The following is a 6,374-nucleotide window of genomic DNA, read 5'->3' as shown; positions in this document are numbered from 1 at the left end:
TTCTTTGGATGAACTAGAACACTTGGTTTATTACACAAATGGGATCCAAAATAACAAGAGCATGAAAAAGAAGAATAAATTGAAGAAGAGTGGGAGGAAGAAGAAGAAAAAGAAGATGGATGTAAGCAAGAAATCTAGAGGTATAGACTAGAGTTCTAAGCCCTAATGAGTGGTTTATGTAATATTGATTGTGTTATATATTGTCCACATGAAGATATGATAGAGGACATATCATGAACAATAGGAAGTAATTGCTTGGTAATTTACTTCCAATTTGGGTGTGGACATCAATCTTATTATGTTGAGTATGGTGTATGTTTGTTAGACATGGTGGTGGATGTATTTTATGTTTTGATGTGATGCTTAGGTTGTTTCTTTGACATTCTCCATGAGTGGTGCTCTCTATTCTTGGGTGTGGCTTCTACTTTGGAGGTTGGGAAATATAAGAGAGGAGCGTTTCAGAGGGTAACAAGGATGGTTCAATTGATAGGAAACACAAATCAATGGTGACTAGTGAAGAGACACTAGAAAGATTCACATCATATTTGGAGAGAGATATCTAGTCAACCTAGATTTAAATATGTGGATGGTGAGAACCTAGGAACTTGCTAAGGACATGGATGACATTCCTAGTGTGATGATTAGAGCTATATAATGACAAGAATTTTATTGGAAGAAAATCATTCATTGGACAAGAGGAACATTTTTTTTTTTTTTGGCCGCGAGTATGTACTTCATGAAGATATCAAGGGCATTGATAGCTAGGTTAAAGATTTTTTCAACCATCATTTTGTATATTTTCATGGGTTAAATAAGAACATAAGTTGCCTTGTAAAATGTGATGATTAAATTCTCAAAAGGGTTAACGGTAAAGGTTTCTTCTAAAGTTGAATTCAATGCCCATGCATGTTGCTGTGATGTAGTCAAGTGAAGGTGGTTGCAGTCAACTTCTCTCATCTTGTGTAGAAACTAGTTATAGTAAATCTAATTGTTTCTTAGAGGAGGGGGAAGACCTACATAATTTATTCTTTCTCCTTGATTATTTGTGGATCAAATGTGTTGGATTGGACAATATGTTAGATAGAAAATATGTAGTCAATGGACACTAATAGTATTTTTGAAGGATTATTGGTGGGTTTGCATTTTCTATATGAACTAATACATTAAGTATACATAATTATGGGGTCATATATCAATAATTTGAGTAATATGAACAACTTATGGATACTTTAAAATTCTTATCTAGAATGTTGCTAGTTCTAAATGTGTGAGGGTTCCATTTGATGCATATGGCTGGTTAATCTTATAAGTATATGGTAAGGAGATTTAGTTGTGTCACTTTGTGGGGAAGGGTTTTTTGTATATGTTTTTACATACAAATAGAAAATAGATGGATTTGGTAAACCTTGCAACTACAAGTTATTTGAGCTTTCAATTCTCTTGTTTTTTTGAACTCTTAGGTGTCACACACACACACACACACACACACACACACACACATAGTGATTCACCTTTTTACCCTTAGGTAATTTATTCAATCTTTGATGATTAATGATTATAATGGTTATAGATAATGTTAAAAGAAAATACAAATAATTTTATTTATTCTAGAATAAAGCTAAAGCATAATAGTAATTATTGTGTAATAAAACATTTAAACAATGAAGTTTAATCACATTCACATGCCACAATAAATTAACCAATGAGTTATTAGTAATTGCAAATATATAGCAATACATATCCTTAAAATTTGAAGAGGTTGTACCATGGGACACATAGAGTATCAGTTATAGGTCATGACTTTTCATGGCAAGGAAGCACTTCAGGAGGACAGGTTCTCCCACAAAACCTTGCATGCCTTCACAACATGAAATAAATGCAAGATTGCCCAAGACACTCTCGGGTATACGTTGTACCTCGAGTTGGACAAATGTTGTATATCCCTTCTCCAATGCCCAATTCCAAGCCTCAGACCTTAACTATTCCGTCTTTTGTGCTCTCCTTTATTATTCTTCTTTTTTGTATTCCTTTTTTTGTGTATCCTTCTTTATTAATTCATAGGTTTAAACAAGGTTTCATGGGTGGTTATAAAAACCACACCCCTTCATAACAATAATAATGTTCACAATTAAATTTATTTAGTACTCTTATTTCAATGTAATTCTATGAGAAAAAGTCCCATAGCATATATATATAATAATTTCACTTATATGAATCATACTATTGGCATTTTACATGAAATAAATCATACATGATACTTTTGAAAAATAAATAAAAGTAAATTAATATATATCAAAAAATTCTTATAAAAAATTATAGGTTGTCAAAAACATCTTCTTTCATATAATACAATTTAATTAAAATTTTAAATTATATTTTACCCCAAAAAATCTAAATACGATCATAAACTTTAGGCTTTGGCTCATTCATGGGCTCTCGATAAATTTAAGTAGTTTTTTGGTATTAGGCATTTCTCGCATAAATTAAAAGTGCTTTTAGACACTTACTATGAACTAAATGTATTTTACGTTTATTCAACATCTCATTCAACAGTGGTCGATATGTCCGAGTGGTTAAGGAGACAGACTTGAAATCTGTTGGGCTACGCCCGCGCAGGTTCGAACCCTGCTGTCGACGTCTCTATTTTCAATTTTGTTGCTACCTGGGCGAGCAGTCAATTATAAAGCCTCCACAGCAGATCAATTTTATTTACCATTTTTAATTTTTTTTTAAGAAATTTTAACTCGTAGTTCATTTGGCTCAGATGTTCACATTCATATCACTCTAAAATGGAGTGGACAATTCACACAGGCCCTATATCATACAAAGATGATTCTTCTTTTTCTATGGAGTTGTCCCATAAATTATTTTAAACTTCGTAGACGTTAAAATTTCTTCTTCTATCTTATACAAGATTATTTTTTCGTAAATCCTAGTGCTTAGTTCATTAAGAAAGTGCATCTAGCGAGTTTAAAGCCACCATAAGCACCAACATTGTGCTCCAAGTTCTTCATGAAAGCATATGACATCTAACATCAAGATTCTTGACAAATCTAAATTATAACTTAATTTCTAATTGTTTCTTAGATGTTCACATACATTCATAGGTAAGATTAAAAAAATTAAGTATAAGTAGATCAAGGACCCTAGACTTTTTGTACCAAGAGAATTTAATTATGGTCACTAGCTTTGTAAGAAAATCTACAACATTATTTATAGTCTCAATCTTCTCTAACAAGACCTTAGTATTATCAATAATTTCTCACACAGAGTGATATTGAAGTATCAAAATATCAAGGCAAACAAATAGCACTTTGTTGTCACATCTAATTCTAACAATCTTGCGTTCAAAACCAATATGTTTGTATCAAATATTTATAATAAATTGTCTCCTTATAGGCATGTATCACAACCATATACTCTACTTTTCTATTGGACAAATTAATTGTTGGTCGTTTTTTATTCATTCAATTGATTAAAACTCCAAAAAAAAAAATTAACCACTAGTGGGTGTTCAACTATTCAAGATAGGTCTATCCAGTTTGTATCAACAAATTCCTATATGTCTAATGACTTGTCCACATTATTAGTGCCATGATAACACAAAAAATTATAAGAAGTTTCACACAAATATCTGATTACTATTTTTAATGAAAGTCTACTCCTCTCTATTTAAGGTAGGCCATAAACCTATTCAAGACTCTCATTGCTTGGACAATATTTGGTTTGGTGTAAACTATTGCATATATCAAACTATCAACAAAAGTAGCATAAGAACTATTTGAGATTCCATAAACTATATTTAGGACAAATATCTAATTTAAACTTAGTGCCAATATAACATATAATACCCTCTATTTTACATTGATGTATACTAAATAATCACAAAATAATATCCACGTACTTAATCTGATTTAACCAAATCTTATGGTAGGTGGTAGATTAAAATTAATGGTAGGTGGTGGGACATTATTGTAGGTAAAAGGTGGAGAGGATTTGTTAATGGCATGGTGGATATTTTGAGAAACAAAGGGGAGAGTAGAGGAGGGTGAGACATAATCATATTGATTAATATGATTAACCCTAATAATAACATGAGTGTCATAATCATTTTGTGTAGTGGTAGACATGCTGAAAGAATTGAATGTTAGGAATAGAAGGTATTGTTGTGGGTATTTATACTTTTGTCCTCTTTTTGTTTTGAGGAGTCGTATATCCAATCACTTCTGTACAACTAGCTACCATCATAGTGTTTTCATTTATTATGTGAGCTTATTGAACACTTCCAGATGCTAGGAGGGCGGGGGTGAATTAGCATATATTAAAACTTAACCATTCATTTAACATTTATTCCAATTATTCTAAGTGCAAAAGTAAACAACATCAATCATACAATAACACCAAGATTTTATGTAGAAAATACAATGAGGGGAATTCCATGGTGAGAACTATCTCACTATATAAAAACTAATTACAAATTTTTAGGCTCTAGGCCAAGGAAGCTCACTGCTCTTGATTTGGACTTGCGGGCAAAGGAACATAACCTTAGGGAAAAATACAATAGACTTGCAAAACATTGAATTTCACTTCTTCAGGGCAAGATAAAATAGATATGATTACAAAGAGTAATAACTGTTGAACTGAGTAGAAGCTCATCCTCTGAAACGTTGATTACAATTCACTGTTCTAAACATCTGAAATTGACTTCATTATTGCTCATCTGCACTTGCACACCTTCACACTTATTTGACACACCATACACAACTCCTCATACAACACATATGATCAATTACAATTCTCCAAAATATCTCTTCCTTTATATACCATCTTCTCAAAGAAAATACATCAATTAGGTCAGCCTAATTAGATGAAATGTGTAGAATATTAACCATCAACCCCGAAAAATTCTCCAAAGCAATGTGAAAGGGAAACAAGATATATGAAGCATCAAACCATGTCGTTACACCTTTCTATTAATCCCAAATCAATTCCTTCAACTCCACACACAACCACACGGACCAAAAACACTCAAGTCGGCTCCGAATAATAGAACCGATAAAGTAACCTAATCAAACATACTCAAAATACAGTGCAAACCTCCAAAACACTTGCGGATGCACAATATAGAATCAAATAACACTAACAATACAACATTAGAGAACCACAACACCACGATTACCAAAAAGTGAAGGAATGCGAAGCATTCTTGCAAATAGGTATATTGTCATTGTAGAATTGACACTTTGATAAACACCAAATCAACTACGGATCAAATGAGTGCATGAAACCTTGGATACAATATTATTTTGCATTCACTAACATCATGTTACAACCGCAATCAAAGATGAATCAATGCAGTAGAATGTGGACCAGAAAGCTGAACCTAGTCTGGTAGAGTGTTCACTGAAATAGTCACTCTTAACCAAAATCTACTATGAACATCCAAATACATATTTGATGCTATAGAATAATCATAAGAAAATAAAATATATCATATACACCAATATTCTCTAATCTCCACGCATCAATATGAACCAATGAGTAATCACTTGATGTAGCACCATTGATCACATACTTCTGGACCAACTTTCTGACCTTGTTTGACATCAAAGACAACAAGTTTGACATCAATGACAACACAAAAACATATTTGCAATAGATCTATACTATGTATGATATCCACACCATGTGAGTCACTATGTATCAATCTCCTTAGACTCTCAATAAGAGGGACAATCTCTCAACCCAAGTCTTTAGTATTCACAAATTGTTGAAAGTGTTGGTTTAATTTATATCTCATGTAATTATACTTAAGATAATTTAGGGTAATACATTTCATGGTAATTTGCATATGAGACACTTAGGGAATTTCATATTTAGGGATATGGTTGTAGGAGAAATTCCACCTTTGGTGGGTGATCCACCTTTAGTGGAATTATCTATTGTTTCTCCTACCTACCCTTGTATCTCATTGGGTCACATGCCATGATTGTGTGCTCTCATTTCCCTATGGACTTGCCTATATATGCAGGTACATGCACATTGTACTTAGTTGGGCATTTGCGTCTTGATGAGAATATAGTTTACTCTTGTCTATTTTGTTCCGTTGTTTTTGTGATATTCACTAGCCTCTAGATCTTGGGTTGCTATAGACAAATTCTTACAGAAAGCCTTCCAATTCCTTGTCTAGCTTCTTCAATTATTTATTAGAAAATTGAAATGGAAATTTGGTATGGTAGGAGATTTAGATGTTGGATTAAGGGATAATTTCTCTACTGAGTTTTCTTGATGGGAATAAGTCAACATGTAACTTAGGCTCAACAACAATACTATTCAAAGCATGGAAGCCATCAGTCAATAAATTTTTGTTATAT

At 32.5% G+C, this 6,374-nt stretch overlaps 1 non-coding gene across 1 annotated transcript; it reads left to right on the top strand.

Moving 5' to 3' along the window:
• Positions 1-2,555: 2,555 nt before the first annotated feature.
• Positions 2,556-2,637, top strand: TRNAS-UGA (transfer RNA serine (anticodon UGA)). Its single transcript has one exon. It is a non-coding gene; the product is annotated as a tRNA-Ser (tRNA).
• The last annotated feature ends 3,737 nt before the right edge of the window (positions 2,638-6,374 follow it).

Source organism: Cryptomeria japonica, chromosome 9, assembly GCF_030272615.1.
Source record: "Cryptomeria japonica chromosome 9, Sugi_1.0, whole genome shotgun sequence".
Lineage (NCBI taxonomy): Eukaryota > Viridiplantae > Streptophyta > Pinopsida > Cupressales > Cupressaceae > Cryptomeria > Cryptomeria japonica.
This window is presented reverse-complemented; position numbering and strand designations above follow the sequence as displayed.